Source organism: Bradysia coprophila, assembly GCF_014529535.1.
Source record: "Bradysia coprophila strain Holo2 chromosome IV unlocalized genomic scaffold, BU_Bcop_v1 contig_84, whole genome shotgun sequence".
NCBI lineage: Eukaryota > Metazoa > Arthropoda > Insecta > Diptera > Sciaridae > Bradysia > Bradysia coprophila.
The window spans coordinates 3323358-3337665 of record NW_023503376.1 but is presented as its reverse complement, the minus strand read 5'-3'; the positions used below and the strand labels follow the sequence as shown (position 1 = coordinate 3337665).

The following is a 14308-nucleotide window of genomic DNA, read 5'->3' as shown; positions in this document are numbered from 1 at the left end:
GTCCGATCCTTGAACCACTGCATAGCCCTAATGTGACATCTCCTCTTGGTAAAACAACAAATTATAGGATTCAGGCTAATAACTTAAGAGTGATATCGCCAAATCTTCAGGTGATTTTTTTAACTTTGGAAACAAGCGGTCTCCGATTTTAATGAGTGATAGCTCGTTGGATTCGTCTTTTAATTCTAGGAAACACGTGTCTTTCACTTTTTCTTAAAAAAAAATGTTTTCTTTGAAAAGCGCTCAAAAGTGAAGACATGTCAGAGGGTACCGAAAACAGTTTTTCGGCAATAACTCAAGAAAAAATTATTTTAAGTTGTTGTAATGTTGTACGATTGTCGGCCTTGAAAAGACCTACAGGTGGAGTATACGCACCGCTTGGTGCTAGTTGATCCACTAGAGTTATGACTACGACTATGACTACATTTTCTATTGTTTTTTAAATTTTTTGGGAATGACGAAAACCTCATAAAATTTTGGAAAATGTTTTCCCAAACGTAGGCCTGGACAGCAAAAAAAATTGAGCAAAGATCTAACTTTAATGTGGTCTTTTTCAGTAAAATGAACGTTTAATAGAGTGAAGTACAAGATTTATACTGAGCGATACTTTGAATAACAGAAGTACCAGATTCAATTAGTATACTGCGATACTTAACGTTGCTAAAATTTTAATGGAGGAAGTTTGACGTTATATAGTCTGAGTCACGTAAGTTACGTTCCACATATGTTTTACTCTAATTTAAACTAAACTACTTTGCGTGGGCTTTCTTGGTTTTATTCGATCTATTCGTTCACCATTATATTGTTCACCATAGAAATAGTGTCCACTTCCCATTTTTTTCATTCCACACGTACGCGTGAGTGGAACTACTATCTTTTTATTCTTTCTTTCGTTGAAAACATGTGGAACAGATTCAACTGTAGAACCACGTAAATAGCTATTTTCATAACATGTATCTAAATGGAAATTTTGCGCGGTAGATCGGCTGCGCCTCGGGTTGACAACACATCGTGTGCTCAAAATTTCAGTGTAAACACATGTTAGGAACCATAATGGCATACAATTATGAAAAATTACGAATTATCACACTTTTGTTTTATGTGGGATCTGATATTACTGGTCCCACAGATTCTGACAGCTGTTATATTGAACGCAATTTTTGAATTTTTTTCCCAGTCGAAATTTGTGTTGCACATGTATAACGACCACTTTACTGTGATAAAAACCAAAAAACCATTCAATATCAAGACTGTCAAATGTGTGGATCTAGAAATTATGTAGAATCTGTTGAAAACGAAAATGTGATAATTCGTTAATTTTGTTAAGTGTAAACGTTTCTTTGAGTTAACTTGAGAATTGGTAATGAAGCAGAGCGTGTATGAGTAAATAAAATATCCAAAAATACAACATCTGAGCACTCGTCAGTACAATTACATTGAGCTGCTAGTTAAATGGGCGAAATAGACGATAAAAATAAGCGATAGGCTCTGGTTAATGTCTTCTTAATGTTTGATTAAGCTACTGAAATCTCAAGCGAAAGCTGTAATAAATTATGTCCCGCGTGTCGTTTACGACAAGGTTAATATACTCACTCGGTAAACGTCTGCATTTATTTGGCTATAATTGCAACTATGAACTTTTCGGCATGTCAAGCAGTTTGAAAACAAGGCATCAGAACAGTCGGAGCGTTTGCTGCGACTTAGCCCCGTACGACCCGTAATCCTATTTCGTCCGTAACAATAATACGTCCGTAGCCGTAATACGCCCGGAACCCTAATACGTCTACAACCCTCTAATGCGCCTGTTACCGAAATGCAAGTCAAGTTGGGCATGGTCAAATTTACTGAAAGTGTTCATTTTTAAAATTGCGCATAGCGCAATTACGAAAGCCCGTACGAAGTACCTCTCAAACAAAACCAACAATTTACGACATTATTTTAGAAACCCAAAATTTTTTGCCAACTTTCCATTGGGTATTCAATTACCTCTCAAATGAAACAAAAACTAGCAAAATCGGATGAGATTTACTCGATTTATGTGCAAAAAACACTTAGGGCCGAGTAACGACCTTTGAGCCCTCCCAACAAGCCCACGTTGCATCTTACCCAAAAACAATGTTCAGCAACTTTGTTCTACTCGTCAATACCTTTCATTTGATATATCACAAGCAGCTATTGCGTGCGTATTTCGGTAGATATCGTCGAAAGACTGAAAAACACCTATAGGGCCCTAGCTCTGGAAGGGCCGACCCTACCATGCCCATTTTCGAACTTGACCTTACTTTTGTCGATACCAATCGGGGAAAAAAACAATTTTGAAAAAAGGTTGTGATTTGCTCAAGCTAGAGGGGTCACAGACGGACGGACGGACGGACGGACATTTTTTTTTATTGCGGATTCGTCATCTATGAACATAACCAAATGCTTTGCCCTTACTGTCTGCTTCCAATTCGACGTGTTACAAACGGCATATTAATCTTATAAGCCCCCAGTACTTCGTACGGGGCTAAAAATGTCATTTATTGTCTGTACTAAATCAAGCAAAGTACGTAAGTTCTCATGGGTAAAAACCATTCAAACATCCAGGCTATGAAACTCATTTATTTATCAACCAATGGCTATGAGATATTTAGTTTGCATTGTAAATGCTAATGAGCATTGTCAAATATGACAATAATGAATGCAATTAATGCAACACTATATTTGCTTTTCTCGGTGTATTACCGAACAATGCAAATACGGAAAAACATGCAAGTTTGCACATGTTCGCTGTAGAGGTTGATGTAAATAATAATAAGCATGAAACATGAAACATACATGACATTCGTATGCAGTTTATGATGATTTTTGGCTAATATTTTTGAATTGCACCACACAATAGTCGGTTCAACTATAATACAGTTGCAATTAAGTTTGTTCAGCGATTTTATTATATTTGCAATTAAAATTTCATTTCGCTTCGCACAATATTTTAGCTACATTTGAGTCAAAACGAATGAATATTTTATGTTCCAATAAAATTCAACTGATTTAATTGAACGGATCAGCAAGGCGGAAAAGAAAACTATAATTCATTTATTAACAGAAATCATTTCCAGCAACGTTTCTCCGAAAGCAAAATATAAATCTCTTCCACTGAATCGGACTGTTAACCTCATTAGAAAGCATTGTTCGGATACATATTATAAAAGCGAATTGCTCCTATAACATAAAATACAATTTGATATCAAAATATGCTTGTGAAATGTTCAATCTGAAAAATTATGGTTGTAGAAAACGGAGAGGCATAAATTCAACCATCCACATTGAAAGATTTATTCGAAGCGTTCTGTTCTCGAAAGTTGGGAATTATTCTCCATTAATTTGCAAAGTTCCATACCAAGTTGCATTGAATTAAACTGTTTATAATATTCTGTGTAATGTATTGATTTGTAAAAGACAAAAGTTTGGTGAATAAAAACGGTTTTCGTTTTAACAGTTTTCCCAGTGGTAGAGTAAAGGACACATAAATAGAACAAACTTTGTAATTATCCTTCGACGTGATCAATAAACGAGTATGGTGAGGGTGACATTTTAAGATAAATTATGGATACAAATTCAGTATATTCCGGGAAAAAAACCAAACTTACTTATTATGGGCCACCCACAGATTGTCTTACATCAAACACAATGGGTTTACAACACTTTTCAATGCAAGGTCGGTGCATAGTGGGTGTTGCTGTCAAGTTCCTGTTTGTTGTATAAGAAGCATGTGTACAAATCATCTGTGTTACTGGAACCATGAAAACCACGGCGACTGCGGCCATGGAAGTGCTACAAAATTTGCCACCTCTGGACCTGGTAATTAAGGCCAGAGCGTCTGGCCAAATTTCCTGCAGGGGCATGGAAAAATCAGGAACGTGATTGCGAATCCTGTATTTAGCATGCTTAGGGACAGGCTGACGCCGGTAGTTGACTTTACCAGGAACTTTGATTTTAGGTTCCCAGGCAGACAGGACTGGCTAAACGGCTGGCCCACAGATCTGCATAGGGAAGGTAAAGTCATATTTACCGACGGATCTAAAACCTCGGTAGGGACCGTCGCCGGCGTTTTCAGACCAGAAAGCGAAGAAGGCAGCTGGTTCCACCTGGGTAAGTTTGCCAGCGTCCCCCAGGCGGAAGTCTTCGCAGTGCTCAAAGGAGTTCAAGAAGCTCTGCCTTTGGGAACGCAAGGAGAGGACGTAACGGTCTGTATCGATAACGAGGGGATGATAAAAGCAATATCGTCACCCGTAACGATCTCCAAGCTAATCAAGGAATGTAAAGACTACCTAAACTCGGTGGGTCAAAATAACCGGATTTGCTTGGTTTGGGTCCCCGCACACTCAGGCGTGGATGGGAACGAGAAGGCGGATGAGCTTGCCAAAGCAGGCTCTGCTGCTCTCGTAGACGGGCTTGAACCGTACCTACCTATACCCGATTCGATATGCGCAAAAGCGAGATCGAAATGGGTCGAGGATAAACACTTGGAGCGCTGGAATGCGTACGAGGGAGGCGCTCACACGAAGCGATTCTTCCCGAGGCCGAACGCTAGATGGGCCAAAGATTTGCTCAGTATGGACCGGAAATGCATAAGGAGAGTGGTTGGTGCAATTACTGGACACTGTGGGCTGAATCGGCACCTCAATAAGCTAAGGCTCTCGGCGACTCCTTGGTGCTCCTGCGGATTAGAAGAAGAAACGGGCATACACGTCATTTGTGAATGTCCTAAATTTCTTCAACTAAGACGCAGGCTCCTTGGAGATTACGTCGTACAACCCTCCGAAGTTGTCGCCCTGGGACCTGCCACTTTGGACAGATTCCTGGCGGCGACCGGAAGGTTGTCTTGATTTAAATGATGACCGGGAAGGAAACAAAGGATCAAAAGATCTGTGTTTCAAGATCACCTAGGTGATCGTCCCACCCTGATAAATCTATATAAAATCTATATGTGTACAAATCCAGAGGTATCAAGTTACGGCTTTCAGAAACGACTAATCATTTGTTATCGACAACAACGGCAAAAATAAACGATAAAGAGCGATTCATATGGCGTTATATAGCAAATTATGATGTTAAAACGAATGAAGTACAAGATTTTGTATCAAAGTCTTAACGATACTATAAACAGAAGAAATCGACCACGTTTTTCTTTCCAGAATTCAAAAGAACTAGGTGTTTGGTATTCCACGAGTGTTTCCACTGTTCAAACTGAAATGAATCTAGCAACCTCTTGAGTTGAAAATGGTCAACGTAGACCAAGACGTTGCCTTAAATACGAGGTGCTTGTGTGAAATAGATTCAGAATAAACATGAACGTTGAAAGGGCAACACGCCCGAAATAAGTGTTTCATTCTCAGTAGAAAGAATTCATTTTTATATCCCTTGGAATATCCCTTCCAGTGGCTACAATTTTGTTAGTGTAGCTGAACCGACCGACTTCTAAAATTTCGAACATGGCGACCGTGTCAGGACCGGTTCAGTTGGATTACGGAAAAGCAGATTTTTTAAATCTAAACAATTGGTCATTCTGTTGAGATGGTTGGGTCCGAACAGACGAGAGTTCGGTCAACAATTGAGGAGCTCCTGAACCGAGAGAAAGAGAATGGTCAACTGGTAAAGAATCTGCTCATCCCTTGAAAAGTCAATGGTTAATCGGGATTCAAGAAATCTGGCATTGGCAGTTACTGAAAGAAGTCGATGGATAATCGGGGAATCGCATCCGGCATCGGCGACAATTGAAAGAACATGATGGGAAGAGAAACAATAACCGTGGAATTGATGTGTGGTTCCTCTCTTCGTTCGAAACCACAGATGGGAGTGTTCTGTATTCCGCGAGTGCTTCCACTGTTCAAAGATTAAATGAATCAAGGCACCTCTTGTAATGAAATTGGTCCAAGTGAGCCAAGAATTAAGTATAAATACGAGGTGCTTGTATGAATGAAATTTAGAATAAACATGAACGTTAAACGGGCAACATGCCCTAATCGAAGTGTTTATTTCTCAGTAGAAAGAATTTAGCTTTCTGGCACTGTGATGTGCGGGGAGAATATCCCTTCCAGTGGCTACAATTCTATTAGTAAATACAGGTGGGCCGACCTGAAAGAAGTTTCGAAGTTTCATCAAAATTCGAACACTAGGTGTGACACTTTATTACACTTTCACCAAATCTCGTACTTCGATGTTAAAACATTAGGTCAAGCAGGAGGTCAAGTGAACATTATTTTGTCGGTTGAATAAACATCAAATCGGATCTAAGCTGAATTGAATAAAGTTGCGAAGACTAGGCTCAACCTTTTGGGTGGGTCAGGTCCCTTGAGTGATTTTCTCAATCTATTTTTGCAATTGTTACAAAAATATCATAAAATGTCTTGCTTACGAATTGAACAAAAATGAAACTCGGTCACACTTGTTACACAAACAGCAATTACAAAATCAAGCAAAAAATTCTTTTCTGAACAAATTCTAGATTATTACTTCGAATCTAATCTCAGGAATTTCATTCCTCGTCGAATGAAAATACATTTCGCTGGACAAGTGGACGTGGGGCACGTGGGGATTGATGTCGATTGTTATTACAGCATGTTATTAGTAAAATTATGGAGTCTAGTACTGATTTAACCATCTTCGACAGATCGATACAAAATCTTTTACTTCATTAATTTCACAGAATATTCTGTTCGTTTTATATTGTCGTGGCTGTTGATAACAGATTTCAGATAAAGTTAATTTAGCGAAATAATGTCTGGAGTCTAAGGGCAGACTATAATCTAAAACTGAAACACAAACTTTGAAATTGATAGCAAAATGTAATAAGGACTTTTGAAACAACTTTCAACCAACTTGAATATCACTTCAAAAAATCTTTTAAATTATAATCCGTTCCCCACTCTTCATGTTGAAACGATTTCAAGGTACACAACACTTCACAGTGGTAATTTTCTGCAGTCAAACCAAACCTAATTACCGACACTTCATATTTTTTTCCCTCTTCATTTTGCTGTACACGTTCGTTTTCTTCGACTCGACTGATTAGCTTTATAATTTCATATTTAATAGGAAACATCACTCATAACTTAGGAACAATCTTGTTAAATAGGTTGGTTGGTACATGACTTGGAAATTTAGTTCGCGTTGCAAGTTGTTCTTGGCTAACAAATAAAATAAAACTTTACCCCACATTTCGTTCAGGACACAGAGCTCTTTTAATGCCAAACAATAAAAACATAGCTAACGCCGACCCGTACGAAACACCTATTCGTATCAAAAGCCTTTACTGTGAAACTCTTCATTTCCTTTACTTCATTCTCTACTGAAAAGCGATTCGCCCTTTAAAATCACTTACATTATCTTTCTTTGCCTTGTTAGCATATACAAATAAATTGCCGGAGGCAATATAGACAGCCCCGTACGAAGTCAACTTTCATAAATTCCTATTTAAACAGCTATATACCGCTATATTTTCCTATAAATAAACATTTCACAGATGAATATGCTATTATATAGCTCTATATGCCTGTATATAGCTCAATATAGGTGAATATAGATATATATAGATGTCCATATATGGAATGCCTGAAACAGCCCACACACATAACAAATTATTTCCATGTTAACAGAAACACAGAAACACAGAAACACTCTAAGTACCATTTTTCCCAATATATATCACTTTTATTAAAATCCAATATGGCCAATATGGCAGCCATTTTGTTAGGAGACCGGAAATTTTACCGACGCTTTACATTCGTTAATACCTTTCAAACAAAAAAAAATTCATGAAATTCGGTCAAAATTTACTCGAGATATTGACAAAATACTCCACGTTCACTGTACGGCCGAGTAGCCAGATAAGAGCTCACTCCAAGAGACCTAGCTCACGCTCCGGAGAACATAATTTCAAAAACTTTTTTTTCCCTGATTGGTACGGTCAATACCTATCTAATAAAGCTAAAACAGACGAAATATGTTGAAATGTGGCCGACCTACAAGCAAAAACTGCTTGCCGCCCTGTGCCTGTTTCACACCAAGGGGTCTAACTCACAAGTCGGTCATCCGATTTCCATAAACATTTTTTTTGTCGATCGGTATTGTAAATACCTTTTATTTGACGTATCACTGACAAGTGTAACGTTTGAATGTCCGGAGATATCTTCGAAAAACCGTAAAGCACTTATTGGGCCACAGCTCGGGAGGGGTCGATCCAAAATCACTCATCTTCGAACTTAGCCTGTCTTTTGACATTACCAAACGGGAAAAAAAGAATTTTCAAAATCGGATGCGTTTTACTCAAGTTATCGTGCAGACGGACAGACGGACAGACGGACATTTTTTTTTTCACTGATTTGGCATCTCTAGACAACCACAATAGGTTTCCCCTTACTCAGGGAGTCCAATTCGACGTGTTACGGATGTATGCGTAAACGCATAAGACCCCAGTACTTCGTACGGGTCTAAAAAATGACGTTGGTCAGTTTTAATGAGTTTTTTTTTCTTTTCTTCAGATAATTGTGAATGTGCTGAGCGCTTGCATAAACCGTTTTAACGGAACAGCACACAGTGTTTTTCCCATTACACGAAAAAAATGTATCACACCCACCCGACAAGCTTAAATTATATGAAAAGCACATTTGACCTACCTGTTTGCATAATACTCAATGCAAAATAAATTCAGTGAGGTCAGCGCTGAGTTATTATGTAGAGTTTATGAAAATGTGTATACAATTTACTGGCTTGACATGATGTTCACACTGGTTCCATGTTTAACATACAGAAAAATAATAATAATTTCTCTTCGGAAATTATGCGCTAATGCCTCCGAAGTATTTATATACGTTACTTCAACCAGCTGATTTAATTTTTAATGAAAATGGCAAAATTGAGCTTTCAGTTTTTCGTGTTGAAGTGGAACATCATGACGAGTGAAAAAGTTCGTTTATTTTGTAGACGTGCTGTAGGCAGAGAATCTCTTTCTGCTGTTATCGAGGTTGTTATAGGGCACAGCTGTGAACCGTAAACTTTCAGCTGGAACAGTTGTTTGACTTGTATATGTACGCAACAGAACAGATTTACTCAATTCTATCGAACTTGCAAATAAAACAAATTCTAATAAATCTGAGACCGTTAGTGTGGTGTTTGTTTGTTTCGTATATCGTATACCAATAGCTTCTTAAGTCTTCTCTTCACCGTTGGGGAAAAAAAATGTTCGTAAAGAAAAGAAAATCGATGCATACGCTGGACGAAGATACGGTGTTGCTGGTGAAATATTTATTTCAAATTTCGAACAAATATGAAAATAATCTCAATTCGTTTTACAAACCATATTTTCGTTGTGTATTCTTAAACATGCAATCGATTCACAAAATAACAGAAAATTCCAAGAATTTATGATGAAACATTTGAATTATTCAGATTTTATCGGAGGGTTCTCCAGCAAACATACTGGAAATAAATTCACTTATCAATAACCGATCTTTGAATTCTATTTTAGCTCAGTAAGATCAACTACTTTATCACACGACGACCGACGACGGACGATGTCGTTTTATTGTAGCTTATAAATTTACGGTGCTCGAGAAAGTAGCATTAAAATTTGCTTTTTTTGCGGGATATTTTTGAAATATTTTACCATTTCATGTGTAACTGTAATGAACATTAAATAATAAACTGAATTTAATATTGAAATAAGGTGCTACGTGTGTTAATTTTACTCAATCTCTTACATAATTATCATATAATTCTGGAAAAATTAGAATGCGTCCGCGCAGACCTTCTTATACATTTCTAATTGTCACATTGGGTATTTGCATAAAACCACGAAGAAAATAGCTATTTACGATACTAATTAACTTAAAGGAAACATAGCTAACGCCGACCCGTACGAAACACCTATTCGTATCAAAAGCCTTTACTGTGAAACTCTTCATTTCTTTTACTTCATTCTCTACTGAAAAGCTATTCGCCCTTTAAAATCACTTACATTATCTTTCTTTGCCTTGTTAGCATATACAAATAAATTGCCGGAGGCAATATAGACAGCCCCGTACGAAGTCAACTTTCATAAATTCCTATTTAAACAGCTATATACCGCTATATTTACCTATATTTCACTATAAATAAACATTTCATAGAGGAATATGCTATTATATAGCTCTATATGCCTGTATATAGCTCACTATAGGTGAATATAGATATATGTAGATGTCCATATATGGATATGCCTGAAACACCCCACACACTTAACACATTATTTCCATGTTAACAGAAACTCTCTAAGTACCATTTTTCCCAATATAAATCACTTTTATTAAAATCCAATATGGCCACCGGCAGCCATTTTGTTAGGAGACCGGAAATTTTACCGACGCTTTACATTCGTTAATACCTTTCAAACAAAAAAAAAATCATGAAATTCGGTCAAAATTTACTCGAGATATTGACAAAATACTCCACGTTCACTGTACGGCCGAGTAGCCAGATAAGAGCTCACTCCAAGAGACCTAGCTCACGCACCAGAGAACATAATTTCAAAAACCTTTTTTTTCCTGATTGGTACGGTCAATACCTATCTAATAAAGCTAAAACAGACGAAATATGTTGAAATGTGGCCGACCTACAAGCAAAAACTGCTTGCCGCCCTGTGCCTGTTTCACACCAAGGGGTCTAACTCACGAGTCGGTCATCCGATTTCCATAAACTTTTTTTTTGTCGATCGGTATTGTAAATACCTTTTATTTGACGTATCACTTACAAGTGTAACGTTTGAATGTCCGGAGATATATTCGAAAAACCGTAAAGCACTTATTGGGCCACAGCTCGGGAAGGGTCGATCCAAAATCACTCATCTTCGAACTTAGCCTGTCTTTTGACATTACCAAACGGGAAAAAAAAGAATTTTCAAAATCGGATGCGTTTTACTCAAGTTATCGTGCAGACGGACAGACGGACATTTTTTATTCACTGATTTGGCATCTCTAGACAACCACAATAGGTTTCCCCTTACTCAGGGAGTCCAATTCGACGTGTTACGGACGTATGCGTAAACGCATAAGACCCCAGTACGTCGTACGGGTCTAATCATTATTCCTTCTCAAAATAGAGGTTCCAAACACAATCTTTACGTTAATTATATCGAGCAAGAAATTTCGTCACTTTCATTAATCTTAGAAATTAATTTATTTGGATTCTGCTTAAGAGTGATATTGCGAAAAGATCGAACCTTAGACGAATGATTGTATAGGTCGTCTAAGCATCGAAAAAAACAGACATTTTAAGACAAGGGGTCACGGATATTATTGAGTTATAGCTCATAAGATTCGGTGAACTGTTGCGAGTAAAACGTAGTACTACGTTTGGTGTAATTTATTTTGTTGTCGACGCTCGAGGTCGTTTTTTTTTGCGATTAGTCAAGTAAAACAATTTGAGCTTTTTTAGCTAGCCTTGTGGGCCTTGAAGAGACTCACATTTTGAGTATCCGCACCACCAAGTCCATATTGACCTGTTGGTAATATAAATCATTTTACATGAAAAGAAAGGTGATTTTCTTAAGTGACATAAGTGCGAGACATGGTATGTATTATGAGATAGCCTAGCTGTAGAACCTTGTCATGGAAAAACCTCCTTGGATAAGTTTCACTGCAAGGGTTGGATCGACTTAAGCAGAAGTCTACGTATAATCTAGGAACTTAAATTTCGATCTATTTTTCATGTAAAAGTGGGATATGAAGCATTTTTGGACTCTTTTTTGTGGCTATTCTTCAATAAAATTGTTACTTAAAGTAAAATAAACTAAAATAAAGAGGTACTCGATATATCCATGTTGGTTACATATAAAAATACTGCAAATTCCGAATAATTCTGAAAAGTTCTGAGAATTTTTTCTGACGTTTTAAAATGAAAACCCAGATCAAAGTGGAGTATACTTTTCGACATTTGTGCTAACCTGAAATTTATTTCGACACTAGTGCTGAGAAGAGATTTCCTTTTAAGCACTAGCCTTGAAGCAAAGCGTGAAATTTCATTTTTGTATCTTGTTTTATCCAGTTCGCTCAGACAGAAAAGATAAAGATAGATACAGCTTGCCTTAAGAGGCATGGATACTTAGTTGACTTTAAAGTCTACATTTGGGCGCTTCACATTGTATTTTCGCTGAATATTTTTACAAAAAAACCTTTTTGAAGATTGCAAGACGGTAATAACCTCCACAAATTAGTTAGCTTTCAATAAAAAATAGATTGGATTTGTGGCGGTTTGACCAGTTCTGAGAAAAGTCAATACTTAGTCTACAACAAATTTGCATAAAATGTTCACTTTTCTCAGTGTGAAGTGTTTACATGTCAAGTAAACCAATGCAAAAGCCATAATCCAATCGATTTTATTAAAAGCTAGCCCAATTAGGGTAATCGTTGTCGTCTTGCTGCAAAAAGAATTTATGTAAAAAGATATCAATAATACGAAACGTCCAAATGTAAACTCTAACTTCAGCTGAGTATCTATGCCTATCAATAAAGAGTCAACGAACTAAGAAACAGGGGCTATTTAGTTGAATTTTCAGCGAATTTTGGCGAATTTGGAGAATTTGACGAATTTTGGCGAATTTTGACGAATTTTGGCGATTTTTTGTGAATTTATACATGATTTTAAGAAATTTCAAAGAATCGTAGAGCTTAGTTACATATTTTTGGCCAAGACATTCTAGAAATCTATTTTTAACCGGGAAGCCATGATGGCTTTTTTTGGAAAAACGATGAAAAATGTCCTAATTTTGTGAATTTTACATATATATTTGTGAATTTGGTAGATTCTTGCATATTTTTGTTATGCTATATCACAAAACTAGCAAAATATTTCAAAAAACATAAATTTGGAAGAAAATTTTCAAAATTTGAATTTTTTAATTTGGGAGAATTTCGGCGAATTTCGACGAATTTTGGCGAATTTTGGCGAATTTTGGCGAATTTTGGCGAATTTCGGCAAATTAATTCAACTAAATAGCCCCTGCTAAGAAACGACCCGCAAACGGATCGCTCTCTAGTCTTCCTTAACAAAAAAAGTATGAAGAAAATCAGTGAAATAAAAAACCGCTCTAAATATGTTCCGTTTGATAAAATACTCCAATCAACCCCTCAATTTCCATCCGTTGAATTGAGTGGGTCAATTTCAAAATAAATAAAACGATGAAAGATTATGAAGCACGCACACAATCAAGCTCACAAGTTATAAACGCTATTTATTTATCAGATTTAATGCTTTCGTATCATTTAATTATGCTGCATAGATTTTTAGTCCAGCTTGTTAGCTGTACTTTAGTCGTGTTCAGGGTTGTTGACACTTTAAATTAGTTAAATAGTTTCAAATAAATTGTTTAATTATCAAAAAAAATTATTAATTTTCTTTTACAGCAATGCAATCCAATCGTTCCTTTTTCATGTCCTAACAACATTTTCATTCCTAACAATCTTTTTTCCGAAGCATCAAACCATTTCACACTGTCAGACACTCACTCTCGTTATATATATATATTTGTATACGGAATCATAAGAGTTATATTGTTTAAATTGAAAGAAAGAGAGAGAGAGAAAAAACATATAAAAACCCATACATAAAAGTTGTAACAAAAATACGCTTAAGTATAAGGAAACTAATAAGAATTTATTATTTTTATTGAGTTAAGTAGAGTCAATAAGAAGAAGAAGAAGAAGAAGAAGCAAAAAAATGGTAATAAAAACAAAGTATTTTTTATGAAATATGCCCTAAGTGTCTTATATTTGTTAAACCAAAAAAAAGAAAATTAAAAAATTAAAAAAAAATGGAAAATATTGCTTACAACCGTTTGTACGTATATGTTATTTAAACGTTTTATTATTGAAATGATAATGATAAAAAACCACTAAAATAATGTTACTTGTTTGTATATCCAACGATTTAGATAAAAAAAAGTTTACTGAAAATTTATAGAAAATAAAAAAGAAAATTATTTAAAGGAGAGAACACAAAGAAAATAAGTTAAAAAACCAAAAAATTCTTGCAAATTTGTTTCTCCATCAACACTCTTATGTTTTTGGTGTGTCAAAACATAACATCCAATGAAAGAAAAATTTAAGCACAGCAAAGAAAGGACAATATTGTTAGAGAAAATAAAAAAAAAATTGATTTAGACAGAATTTATTTTCGTGGTTCCAATTAACCGACAAAATATTTTTTTATATAAAAGAAATTGTCTTTCCGTGTGTTAGTGATATCATAAATAAAAAAATAATAAAAACAAAAAAGAGATACGGGCATAACAAGT

At 36.1% G+C, this 14308-nt stretch overlaps 1 long non-coding RNA gene across 2 annotated transcripts in view; it reads left to right on the top strand.

Annotated features, from left to right (window-relative positions):
• LOC119072883 overlaps positions 1-13715 on the top strand; it is a 54205-nt gene extending 40490 nt beyond the window's left edge. For both annotated transcript variants that reach the window (XR_005086947.1, XR_005086946.1), the window contains exon 3: positions 13419-13715. This is a non-coding gene — a long non-coding RNA (uncharacterized LOC119072883). The remainder of the gene's footprint in view (positions 1-13418) is intronic.
• The last annotated feature ends 593 nt before the right edge of the window (positions 13716-14308 follow it).